The sequence below is a fragment of the Chanodichthys erythropterus genome, chromosome 9, assembly GCF_024489055.1.
Source record: "Chanodichthys erythropterus isolate Z2021 chromosome 9, ASM2448905v1, whole genome shotgun sequence".
Lineage (NCBI taxonomy): Eukaryota > Metazoa > Chordata > Actinopteri > Cypriniformes > Xenocyprididae > Chanodichthys > Chanodichthys erythropterus.
Genome location: NC_090229.1, coordinates 32,758,924 through 32,773,553, shown reverse-complemented (window position 1 = coordinate 32,773,553; position 14,630 = coordinate 32,758,924). Strand labels below are relative to the sequence as shown.

Genomic DNA, 14,630 nt, shown 5'->3' with positions numbered 1-14,630 from the left:
GCTAACTGAAGGTGAAAATAAATGTATATATTAATCAGAGAGACAGCGAGTATGAATATATTTATATTACTATAATGAATCTATCTATCTATCTATCTATCTATCTATCTATCTATCTATCTATCTATCTATCTATCTATCTATCTATCTATCTATCTATCTATCTATCTATCTATCTATCTATCTATCTATCTATCTATCTATCTATCTATCTATCTATCTATCTATCTATCTATCTATCTATCTATCTATCTATCTATCTATCTATCTATCTATCATCTTTTTCCAGCATCTTTTGCATATTTGAACCATTTCCATCAGTGAATGTATGATATTGAGATCCATCTTTTTACACTGAGGACAATTGAGGGACTCAAAGAACTAATAAAAAAAGGTTGAAACATTCACTGATGCTCCAGGAGGAAACGACGCATTAAGAGTCGGGGGGTGAAAACTTTTTAAATTTGAAAATCAAGGAATTTATTGGACTTATTTTGTCTTCTGGCAAATATTTAAGTGTCTTCTCTTGCTTCTGAAAGACAGTACTAAAAAAAGATATTTAAACAAAATAAGAAAAGATTGGCCATCTTTATCCTGTTAAAAAGTTTTCACCCCCGTCTCTTAATGCATCGTGTTTCCTTCTGGAGCATCAGTGAATGTTTGAACCTTTTTTAATAGTTGTGTTTGAGTCCTTCAGTTGTCCTCAGTGTAAAAAGATGGATCTCAAAATCATACAGTCACTGCTGGAAAGGGTTCAAATATGCAAAAAAAAAAATGCTGGAAATCTGAAGAATTTTTCTGAAGAATATTGGGCAGTTTAACTTCTCAGGACAAACAAGGGCCTCATGAACAACAATCACAAAACAAAAAAACAGTCATAGATCATCCAGGTAACCACACACAGTATTAAGAATTAAGGGTTCACACACTTTTGAGAGGGTCGTTTTTATAAATTCAGCTATTTTTTTAGTCTTTTGAATTATATGTAAACATTTTTTTGTGTAAATTATCTTTCTCAGGACAGTACTAAACAAAAATAACATGCATATTGTATGATCCCTCTTATTTTGTTAAAGTTATCACAGATTCTTTCTGAAAATTCAAAAATTTTCACTGATATCATAATTTTCACAGATTCTGCAAGTGGTTCAGAAACTTTCAAGTAACACTGTATATCTATATTTGTATCTACGGAGTAGATCTGCTATGCTGCTGCAGGAGTGAAGGCTACTGCCATGACATAGAATGTGAGCTGCTGCAAGGAAAGTAGGGAGAACCCACCTGCAGATCTAGGCAGGTGGTGCTGGGGAAGGTGGAAGGCTAGGGAAAATCCCTTGGCGCACTGGTTAAGCTTGTTACGTAGATAGAACCAACAAGTTGACTGGCCAAAGTGGCTTTAAGAGAACCACTCAGCAGCTGAGTTTCATGACCAAACTATGAATATATTTATTTTCGCCTTCAGTTTTATATATATATATATATACACTATATATATATATATATATATATATATATATATATATATATATATATATATATATATATATATATATATATATATATTTATATATATATACACTCTATTGAGGTGGGTAATTTTCAAAATTATCTTATAAAGTAATAATATATACATTGTTTTTGAATTACCGTAAAGCATTTTGTCACTCTCGCGTGAACGTGAACATGAGGCGAGATTGTGTCGGGTCGATGCAGCTCAACTTGCAAGTGCTGTATTCTGGCGTAGACGTGCCAGAGGGGGTTAGTGCTCGCCTCAAACACACCACTACAAATCAATTAACCATCATAAGAACTTTTTATGAAGGTAAAAAAAGTTACTTAGTTCTGCTTTAAGGCTGCATTTATTTCATAATAAATACAGAAAAAACAATAATATTGTGAAATGTTAAACAATTTACAATTATGGTTTTCTATTTTAATATACTTTAAAACATAATTTATTTCTGTGATGCAAAGCTGAATTTTCAGCATCATTACTCCAGTCTTCAGTGTCACATGACCCTTCAGAAATCATTCTAATATGCTGATTTGATACTCAGTTATTATCAATGTTGAAAACAGTTGCTTAATATTTTTTTTTTTTTGGAACCTGTGATATTTTTTCAGGATTCATTGATGAATAAAAGGTTAAAAAGAACAGCATTTATTCAAAATATACTTTTTTTCAAACAATATAAATCTTTACTATAACTTTTTATAAATTTAACACATCCGTGGTGAATAAAAGTATTAATCTCTTTCAAAGAAAAAAGAACGCAAAAAAATTACTGACCCCAAACTTTTGAACGGTAGTGTATATTGTTACAAAAGATTTACATTTTAAATAAATGCTGATATTTTTAAACATTTTATTCATCAAAGAATCCTGAAAAAATATCACAGGTTATAAAATAATATTAAGCAGCACAACTGTTTCCAACATTGATAATAAATCAGCATATTAGAATGATTTCTGATCATGTGACACTGAAGACTGGAGATATGATGCTGAAACTTCAGCTTTGATCACAGGAATAAATTATATTTTGAAGTATATTAAAATAGAAAACCATGATTTTATATTGTAATAATATTCCAAATAGCATTGTTTTTTTCTGTATTTATTATGAAATAAATGCAGCCTTAATGAGCATAAGCTATTTCATACAAAAACATTTAAATAGTAATGTTTCCAAACTTTTGACTGGTAGTATATATATATATATATTAGTATTAGTGTTTTCTTTCTTTCTTGTGGTACATCTTCATTTCAGTATGTTTAATGAACTTTTTCTTTTGAACTGTTTTTTTATTATTATTATTCAAACAAACCAATTTGCTGAGAGTTTGTGAAACAATCAGTTTAACTGCACTTTAAACAATGCAATATTTGACACTATATAACTTAAATATACTGTACAGGGACCTCCAATAGTAATATAGAGTGATGATTTTACAAAGAATTTCCACTGTCCAAATGAACTGATTCACTAAACTAACGAGACCTCTGAACAAAATTGTGTTGCACATCAAAGTCTTTCAGAACTAAGAATGTGATCTTTTTAAGAAATCTTTTATTCACTAAGTTGAGTCACCAGAAGAACTCATCAGACATGATCCAAGCATCCTGATTAATATCATGAATTATGCAGGAGGCGTTATGAATAACTGCATCACTCATCATCTACCCAAATAGACTAAATGCACTGTCACACGTCTGAATACGTCTAAATGTGCCAGCAAATAAGAGCCAATATTTGTGTGTGTGTGCATGTGTGTGAGGGCAGAACCAGCCCTGAGGTTATGTAATGAAAGCATCTGTGCCAGATAATCTATAACATCATCCAGCTATTTTTCTCACATCCTACCCTGTCTCTGAGATGCATCTGCTCAGACATAAAAAAAACACTGTTATTATGAGAGCTGAAAGATTTATTAAGTCAAATCCCAGCAGATAGACCAAAAGAGAAAAGAGCTTCTTTTATTTATTTATCCTTTGCTTTTAACCAGTTATCCCTCCTTCACAACACAAACACTCTGAAACGGAGATGCCTATCTGAGTCTATCTGTCCAGTGCCCACACACACACAAACACACACACACACACACGTTCCTGAGCCTTGATTTGAGCTCTTTTTGATGTATCCACCACACTTTGTCCCAAAAGTGCGTGTAAGTGTGAGTGTGTCTGAGACTCGTAAGCTTACAGTGAACTGACAATGATAGTACACAGAGACATAGATTAATTATAGAAAATCAATGTGTTGTAATTGTATTTGAAACAGATCGCCTCCGGCATTGTGCCTGCATGTCTGGCTGGATATTAAAACATTTCGCTTTGTAAATGTAGCTAAAACAGGGGGGCTGATGTTTTAATGGGAAAGAGATTAATGGCTCTTTTGACAAGCTCTCTGAGACACTATCAGTGCTTTTGTGGCCCCTGCTGTGACGGATCTCTCATAGACTTTAAAAAATGCCCAGTGTTATTTTAACTTGCACTGTTTTTAATCGACTAATGATTATGGTCGGATAGTACAATCACAAGACAATTTTTGTCAGTAAATGTGTAAATGTGTATATATATATATATATAATCATGAATTATTGTATATATATATATATATATATATATATATATATATATATAATTATTATGTGTGTATACATAATTGTTAGCGTTCAACAATGTGATACACTGCACCACATCTCATGAAAAGGTGAAAGGAGAGTTGCTGTACCCGTTTACATCAGCACAAGGAGGTCTGTCCACAGGGGAAATGATGAATCTCTAATGTTAGCTTAACTGAACCAGGGAAATCCGCTCCTGTAAAAATATCATCTCAAGCAACCCTGTAAATTTAGGGCATTTGATTATGCCCCAAAATACATTATAGGTCACAAGGGGTGTTGTGCAACCCTGAGGCAAGCTGCTTCAAATGTGACGATTGATTGATTATCATGATAATTTGTTTGAAATGATTATCTGGATATAATAATCACCGCCGTTCACCCCCTGCCTCGTGCTGCGTTTTCATGCTCTTGTTCCCCCGTATAATGCGCCTCCATCAGAAACGGCCTCTGGTTATGGAGGCGTAGTAACAGGGGCCTCCCGGTCGGGTCCTCAGGGGCTGGGGGGCCCCATTGATGAATGATGACCCAAAGGAGCCTGAAATCAGAGAGAATAAACAGGGGGAAGAAGAGAAGAAGAGAGGGACAGGGAAGGCTGGTAACTATCTGTAGCAGAGGGCAATTATACGCCAGGCCAGGCAGCCCCAGGGGCAGTAGATCGACCTGAAGAATGCAGAGGGGTCCTGACCACCCAATACACTCACTCACACACAAACACATAATCTGAAGCCGGTGGGAAAGGAATTGAAAATCTTTCCTCCTTGTTCATCACATGACGTCGTTTAAAAAGTGTGAAGAAAACTTGACAGGCTAATCATGCATTATTGTACAAGGCCGATTAAATGATCTGAATAACAATCGATGCGATTTCAAAAATTACATTTCATAACGAGTCTTTCAAAGCACATTAAAAGTTTTACAAGTGTCCCTCTGTATGCTTGTAAACACAAATCTAAGGGTTTCGAGCACACCCCCTTGAACGCTTTTAACAGCGCTTTCTAACTGTCACTTTAGGAGCTCATTTGAAGGAAAGTGATTCTACGCCGGAACATGCCTGTTCAATTAAAACAGAAAGCTTTCTCATGCACTCGAGCGCTAGACGGTCTGAAAACACGGGGCAATTGAAGATGTTTAGCCTTTTCTGTCACTACGAGGAGAGGAGGGCTGTGTAGAAATAATATTTGTGGTTTTTAGCATGACTATGAGAAGACTTAATGATAATATCCCTTTTCGGCCCCTGGCTGGGTTATGTTTTATTGGCCCTTGACTGACAATCTTTTTTTCTGTGTGTGCGCTTGCTGAAGTGGCATATACTGTACAGTATAAAGATACTTTGTTCTTTGAGGAGAACAATCAATTAGGGTGTGTATGATTGTTTACATACTCTTTTATCTGCAATAGCTAATACTCAGCCCATGCTGTAGTTGAATGGAAATAAAAATTGACTTTTTTTCTGAGGGGGATTGGGGGAAGCAAAATTGATCAGTATTTATTTACAAAAAAAATAAAAATAAAATAAATTGAGAATGCAGAATGCAATAACTATGAAACAACCTTCCAGTTCAGCTGATGTCATTCGTTTCTCACTGAATGACCATTTCACTAAATAATTACACAACTTAAATAGTTGGTTTACCCAACTTTACGACCTCAAATAACACACATTTTTGTACGGAAGAATTAATGTGCATTAATTAAATTGATAGTTCACCCAAAAATGTCAAGTTGGTCATCATTTACTTTGTTCCAAACTCAAGACTTTCGTTCATCTTCAAAACACAAATGATGATATTTTTATGAAACCTTAGAGATTTTTGTCTCTCCTTTGAAAGTCCATTCCACCAAAACGTTGATGCTTTAGACAAAAAAGTTTGGTAACACTTTAAAATAAGGTCCCATTAGTTAATGTTGGTCCTTTAAATAATATTAACAGATGAACTTTTTGATTTTAATAATGTATTGCTAAATGTTGTAATTAACATGAACTAAGATTAATAAATGCTTTAGATGTATTTTTCATTGTAATGCTGGGTACACACTATAAGATAATTGGGCTGATTTTGGGCCGATTTCTCCCTTTCTGACAATCCTAGGTAATGTCCCAATTATCTTGATGGTTCTACAGATGATCTTATCAGATTTTCCTGTGGTGTGAGGTTTGTTAAGAGTGACTCTGGATCTGCTCGGAAGAACGTCGGCAAAGTCCCTTTCAAGGAAAGTCTGTTCACTTGGCGGCCATATTTACAACGCCTCTGGCCTATTTCAGGCATCCAAGAACAAGTCCTCTCTAACTGAATGGGGGAATCCTGAAATCTCAAAAACTGCTCGGCGAACTCACAATTAAATAACATATTTCAAATCAACAACAAAATCTGACATGAACTGGCTCAGGTTTCTATGGGAACTGGAGCTTCTAATGGCAGCTGCAGCTCTTTTACGTAGAAGGCGGGACGCATATTCCGCCATATTGCGCATTGCAGTTTCCCCCATTCATAACTAATAGGAGTGAAGCGTCTTTCTATATCTATAGTCTTTGACATCAGAGCTGCCCAATCAAGAATTGTAAATATTCAACATGTTGAATATTTGCGATCAGAAATCCTGATGTGTGGGGGGAACCCTGAAGACAAACGCGCACACACTCTGGAGATTATCACGTGAAACTAAATAATATCCAATCAGAACGCGAGCTGACAGTAGACGGAAGCATAACAAACGCAGTCATGGTGCAGGACAAAGTTAAATGGATTTAGACAGCAGGGATGGAGGATCAGCTTGTCGATTTGTGACAACAGCACAAGTGTTTATACACTGTGTACTGTAAAACATACCAAAATCATTCCAAACACTATCATCACAGTTTCTTCCTGCCTATCGTCCGCCATGTTTGTTCTGAAGTCTCGAGAGATTTTGCGAGATTTCCCATGTTCACAGTCGGGTTGAAAATCTGTCCGTGTGTGTTGTGCCTTCTTTGTCACATTCACGGCACACCACACACTATAGGAGAAAAACGGTTAAATCTAGGATTTTTTTGTCCTTGTGTTTGTGGTCTCTCACATTTTGAAAATCGCATAAGATTTTAAAAATCATTTAGTGTGTACCCAGCATTAGTTCATGTTACATTACGTAGTTAACTAATGAAACCTTATTGTAAAGTGTTAACAAAAGTGTATAAAGAAACTGTAAAAGTAATCCATATAAACAGCGGTTTTGCTTGATGCACGAGAACAAACCTCATTGGTTCTTTCACATCAAGCAAGCGCATTTGAGCTTCCGTTTACCATATTTGATGTGCTCTCTGTATGTGTGTTCATCCGTGTTTATATGTGAATAAAAGACTAATTAATATCTGTTTCTCATAAAATATTTTGTTTCTTCAGAAGATGAAGAAAATCGATCTTAAACCGCTCGATTCGTACAGATTTCTTTTATAATGTGTTTATGAACTTTCTGAAGCGTCAAACTTTTGGTGAAATGGACTTTCGATGGAGGGACAGAAGTCTCTCAGATTTCATTAAATATATCTTCATTTGTGTTTCTGAAGATAAGTGACTGTCTCGTGGGTTTTAGAACAATATGATGGTGAGTGATGACAAAAATGCAATTTTACATTTTGATTTTAAATATTCCACTATAAGAGCATTACTATACATTGCAAACTTTGTTTCCTCCAAACTTAGAAATGAGGTGAAATGATTTTCTCTGGTAATGGACAGAATGACACTGATGCTATCAAAACACTCATTCATGTGTCATGAGTCAAACGAATGCAAGCATACAAACATTGTCTTTTGATTTTCAATTTGCGGCTTTTCAGAGCGCACATACACATGTATACATGTACATGAAACGACTGAAGTATGTGAAGGTTGTTTGCGAAGGCGGATGCGAGACATTTTTTATCTGGCCTCTTATTCCCAAAGGCATCTCCTGTCATACTATCGCTCCTCTTTGACAAGAACAGAAAACAAATGTCTCTTTCTGCCACATCTGTGGGAATTGTCCTTTCCAGAGCAGAATGCTGTCATTATCCCTGATCTTCCCAGCGTTCACTGAACTAGAGCCTCGGATACAGTGTGAAAAGTAAAATGTGTGTGTGTGAGAGAGCGAGAGGGGTATGAGGGGCAGAAAGAGAGCGAGAGAGATTGTGAAAGAGAAAGATCAGTGATTGAGGATGGAATGATCCATTGTGGACAGAAGCTGGTCTGTGACGGCACAGCTCCGCTCGGCTGTGCTGGAATTCAAGTGGGAGAAAGTGAAGAGGGATGGAGAGCAAATAGAAGGCTGCTGAATGAGCAGTATATTAACTATTTAAAACGGCATCACTCTATTTTCTCTCTATGATGTCTGAAAGGGAACTTTCCTCAACTGTCTGTGAACAAAGACAGGATAAAGTGGCTTGCTTTGTCTTTACTAAAAGTCCTCTTCTATTTCTCTGAGTGGGTGTTCATTAATTCAGCTGTATGAATGAAGTCTGAGCTGCACTCATATAATAACATGCGACCGGGCTGCGGTTGACATGGAAACCCTTTCTAAAGACGTTATAGGTTCGGGACGGTTGGGGTGCTCATGTGGTAATGGTGGTCTGGGACCCTCTTATACTCTTTACTGGGGATGCATTTGTTTTTCGCCATCTCAGAGCAGGGACAGCCATGTCCCCAGGCCCATTGCTGGCCTGGAACTATGTGTGCAGTGGCCCCAAAACTATTTGGACACTAAACTCCTAAAATGTCACAGCATTATATTACGAAATATCAAACCAAGTGGCATTTATTTTAAAGAAAGTTAGCACAAACACAGTTTTCAAGCAAAATAAAAAAGTATTTTTGCTAAATTTAAAGTGATAAAATGATTGATACTGTTAAAGAAAGTATTGTTACTCTTTGTGGTTGTCAAATGTTAGTGGAAAATTTCCATAGACAAAATGGAAAAAAAAATTACAGTGTAGCATAACCATATATATGAAGTCTATATTTTCTGACTTTTTATCTTGCTTTTAATTGGCTAATAATTCAAATACACTTCTGAGCCATAACCAATCATTTGTATTCTATAATATTTTCTCTTATATTTTCCTAAGCACAGTTTTGTGACTGGTTTGTGTACTACTCTTTTTTTTCTCTCTCTTTATCACAGAAAGAGGAAGAAAATATATTTTATAGTTTCTATACTGTAATAAATGCTATGTCAATTAGCACTGCATTATTCATATTGTTATGATAATACCCCCAGATGACCTAAGAATACACATAAACCATACATTATCACAATCATGTGTTTATTGTCTGTTTCATCAGTCAAAACATTCCTGCTTTTTATAAAGCAATAGCTGGATGCCTTTGTCCTTATAAGGGATTTCCTGGAACATCATAAGTTATTATTTTTGGACTTTTTTCAAAAGACAACGCTTCCCTGGAATTTTCCTAATTTCCTTGTTTTCACTGCTATATGGTAGGGGGCGCAATTATGCATCTTCTGAAAGAGTAAAGAATCACAGAAAACAGGTGAAGAAGCAGAAACAAGCGATAGCATACTCTCTAAAAAATGCTGGGCTAAAAACAACCCAAGTTGGGTTGAAAATGGACAAACCCAGCAATTGGGTTGTTTTAACCCAGTGGTTGGGTTAAATGTTTGCCCAACGTGCTGGGTAGTTTTATTTAACTCAACTGTTGTATAAAAATTACTGTATTGCTTGCTTAAAATGAACCCAAAATATGCTGGAAATTAACATTTATTAATATGTTAAATAAATGAGCATTTATTAATAAGATAATAAATACTAATAAACAATAAACATTTATTAAATTGCTTATTAATAAATGTACACGTTTTGATTATTATTGTTGCCTCTAGTAATTATGTGTCTGATTTTTAATTTCTCACCTATTTTGGATTAATTTTAAGCCAGACATATAGTCATTTTTAATCTGTAGTTGGGTTAAATAAAACTACCCAGCAGGTTGGGCAAACATTTAACCCAACCACTGGGTTAAAACAACCCAATTGCTGGGTTTGTCCATTTTCAACCCAACTTGGTTTGTTTTTAACCAAACATTTTTTAGAGTGTATGTAAGCAGATGCATGTGTAAAATAATGCGATCATCAACATTAAACGGCATATAAATCAAAACTGCCTAATGTTACGGAATGAAATGTCAACCCAGGACGAGCTATAGGACTGTGCAAGCTTTGGGGGTGTTGGTGGGCTCCATCTACTCCATCTAATTTTTGATCATCGTTGTGAATCCGATCCACATGTAGTCTTTGACAAAAATGTGATTTTCTCAGCTTTTCGTTTAAAGGCAGAGGGTCTGTTTTTTTCTTATTGCATGATATATTGCATGTTCAGATATTCATACAACAAACTACTCTGGGGGTCATGAAACTTTAGTAAAAATGATCAAAAATGCTGGTGCTGGCTGGCAACCTGGCAGGGAAAGAGTTAACAGTAAGAACTGGACCCTAATCTAAAGTGTGACCGAAATATAAATCGTCATTTTTGATTTCATGGTAACTTTAATTCTCATAATGTAATGCTAATGTTTACTGAGTAATAGAATGAGAAAGAATGAAAAGAAATAAAAATGATAGCGAGAGGAGCAGGGCAGAGGAATGTCTGAATGCCCAGGCGAGAGACTCTGCCAGCCAGCCACTGTCTGACACAGAGAAGGTCATGTGAAAGCAAACCACATCATTCCTGGACACACCAAATCTGGACCACTTCATCTAAGCAATAGAAAGCAATCAAAAGAAATGGATTTACCAAATATAGCAGAAGTGAAGAGAATGTTAGACCTGTTAGGAAAATGTTCAGAGCTTCAAATGTTCAAATGCTCAGAAGTTTCTCTTTCATTGCTCAGAATACTGTTTTGTTCTCAAAACGTCTCCCTAAATTTTGCTGGAGAAATAATATGACAGAAACAAGTGAAATATGTGTGAAGCAACTGTAAAATAAAGCAACTTTTCCATTGCATAAAAAGGTTATTTATGGTTGAAAAAGGTTCTTTAAATTATTAAAATGTTCTTCACACTAAGAAAATAAGTGTTCTTTTAAGAACTATTAACTGAAATGTTCGTTGGGGAATCAAAAATGGTTCTTCAAAGGCATGTTCCATAGTTTAGGGCTTTTGTCTGACAATATATTTCCTCCATACAGATTTCACTTTATTGATTGATATATTTTAATGAACTCTCCATAATAGCATGTTTTATTCTTGAGTACACTCTAAAAAATGCTGGGTTAAAAACAACCCAAGTTGGGTTGAAAATGGACAAACCCAGCAATTGGGTTGTTTTAACCCAGCGGTTGGGCTAAATGTTTGCCCAACCTACTGGGTAGTTTTATTTAACTCAACTATTGTTTAAAAATTACTGTATTGCTTAATCAAAATGAACCCAAAGTATGTTGGAAATGAACATTTATTAATGTTCAATGAATAATTATTTAACAATAAACATTTATTAAATTGCTTATTAATAAATTATATTATTTGAATAAACTATTAAACTATTACATTTATATTAATAAAATATTAAAGCTTATTAATAAACATTCACCTTTTGCCTATTATTGTTGCCTCTAATTGCATCTGGTTTTTAATTTCCCAACTATTTTGGGTTCATTTTAAGCTAGCCATATAGCAATTTTTAAACAATAGTTGGTTTAAATAAAACTACCCAGCAGGTTGGGCAAACATTTAACCCAAACGCTGGGTTAAAACAACCCAATCGCTGGGTCTGTCAATTTTCAACCCAATTTGGGTTGTTTTTAACCCAGTATTTTTTAGAGTGTAGTTTTGATGTGATTTGGCTCATTGTTTTTGCATTCCAGTGTATTTCTGCTCAGGTAGGATGAGTTTTAAAGTTTTGATAGCATGGAAATGCTGGAACGCAAGTTAGCATGTTGACTGAATCTAATGTTTCAGGGGAGCTGAAAATGTTTAACCCATCAGACAGCAGACTTGCTATCCCTACGACAACTTTAGCTAGTTTCTGATGTCACTCTACTTAGCTGACCCCATTTCTTAGCATTGTTAGTATTAGTTGATAAATGGTGTTTTTGAATCACTCTTATCTCTTTGAATTCTGTTGTCGCTAGCACGCTGAACACTCCACCGTCTCGCAAAATCCCTTTCAAAAGCAGATCGAGCTGAAGTTCACAAACAGCTCGTTTCTCATCCTATTGTGGTGGCTGTCACCTCAGCCCATGGCTGCAGAAAAGAACCCAAATCCCTCGTTTGTTTTGGAGATCATGTGATAAATGCTACGGCGCTAGCGTTCAGGATGGCTGACCTGAGAGTGCACTGCGGAGGCCGGACTGCAGCGCTGATCATGCGCTTCGAGAAATCTTTTGTTTGCCAAAGAATCTTTGAAAGCTTCCTAGTTATATTTGCAAAGAAATAATAATCGTTATGAGGATGTAACAGAGCACTGCTATTGTTTGAAAATGAGGGTTATGATGCTATTGATCTTTTTATAGTCAACAGGGCGGCAAACAGAGCTGATGAGAATAATAGTGAATCAGATGATTCCTTAAAGAAAATAATATTGTGCCATTTGTATTGATTTTTTTTTTTTTTTATGCTGAACTATTTAGATCTACAGTACAGTATGCTTAAGCAATAAAGTAGTATGGAAGGTGTTGCAACCCCTTCATAATTCATAATATTCATTATACAACAAGGTATTGAGTGCCTTGCAACAGTTATAAAACGTTTATTACATAGTAACAATATATATTACACAAATTTGCATTAAAACATTGTTTCATTAAACAAATTAACATTAACATTAACCTCGTAAAGCCTGACATATGAAATTGTCTTTTTTTCTAAAATCCAAAATAAGTTTGCATATATGTTTGTTTTTTTTGTTTTTTCTCGGTATCATCTTGATTCATCAGGCTTTTATGGCTCATATACAGTAGTGAGAATAGGGAGCTCACAGTTGATTACTTTGATACTCAGGTTTTACTATGATTTTTCTAAAAAATGATAAATGAATACAGCAAAAAGACATGAAGGTGGTATTTTTAGAATTATACTAAAAGGCTTTTACTTGCAGCAAAGTTTTGAGGCCTTAGAAGAAATTTGCACATCAAAAGTGATACAGTCTTAATAGGGTTAAGTATCATCCTTCCAGTAGGTTAACACACTCAAAAAAATGATTCTAGCTGCTTGTTCAGTTTATTTAAATAAAATAAGCTGAACCAACACAAATCTTTAGTTTTTTACTTAATTGCCATTTGCACTCAATTGTATTATGTTAAATGAAATTAAATTTGCAAAATGTTATGTTAACCTAAACCATTTGTGTTGGGACGACATGAATCATTTATGTTGCATTGATTGAAACTGGGCAGTGGATTTCTAGTTCCCAGCATGCTTTGCGTAGGGAAAGATCAGGACAGTAAATGTTGAACTTAAGTGCTGTTTAATGTGTTTTTTAGTAAAGGGAAATACCTTTTAAAGTTTGATGTTCAGTTATATTTGACATTTAAAAGAGTTTGTTATGTCGATTTTTTTTGAGGTTACCATTATGCTGAAGTGTAGACCTTGTGGTTAGGCTCTGGGTGGCTACATGAAATAAATCTATGTTGTTCTCAACAAGTTTTAACTGTGCTAAAGCCAGTGATGAGAAGATCTTTACCTGATTGTTACTTGCATGCTATAAATGTTACTTAGCATATGAAAAAGTGTTATTTTAGTTTAGTTTTTATAGAAATATAAATAAATTAGTTTGAGGGCCAGCACATAATTTACACAGTCTACATATGGTCATCAGCTTTATTCCTCTCAACGGTCATGAAACATGTATGTCTGTGTACAACAGCTATTCACAACCTAAGCACAAGCGCACATCTTCACCACGATGGTAACCAAAAAAAAAAAAAAAAAAAAAAAAAAAAAAATTATACGCTACAAACTCTTTTAAATGTTCAAAATAACTAAACATTAAACACTTAAACACTAACAGGTCTTTCCATTTCCTTAAAAGTGCAGAAAACTTGAGCAACTCTGCACAAGAGCACCAGTCTGAATTTCAGTAGCACTGGTTGGATCAACAAGAATGAATTATGTTCAGGAAACATACACAGAATACGTCAAATGAAACTGGTGTGATCTCATTCAATTAGGATGAATTTTACTCATCAGTACAATTAACCTAGCTTAAGTTCAAATAAATCAGTTCAACTGTGTGGAAATAGGTGTCATAATTGAATTAAGTTAGACCAACAAGTTATTTTTTTGAGTGCAGGTGGGTCTTTATTGGTGCTATGCAGTGATATGCTGGTGAAAAGGTTTTGCACATCATTGTTAAAACATCATGCATTTTAGCATTTAAAATTGCACCTTGAAAATTGACCTACCAGAACCATAATTATCTAGTTTATAATTATTAACTATTAATTATACTTTTTCTCTCTATATGTCATATTGTTCAAATGTGATTTTACAGCTTTAAATGGTTGATGACAGGTAAATTATTGGTAGAAATGTGGAATT

General features: G+C 34.9%; 1 protein-coding gene across 11 annotated transcripts in view; it reads left to right on the top strand.

Annotated features, from left to right (window-relative positions):
- prdm16 (PR domain containing 16) overlaps positions 1-14,630 on the top strand; it is a 282,629-nt gene that overhangs the window by 142,104 nt on the left and 125,895 nt on the right. The window lies entirely within an intron of this gene.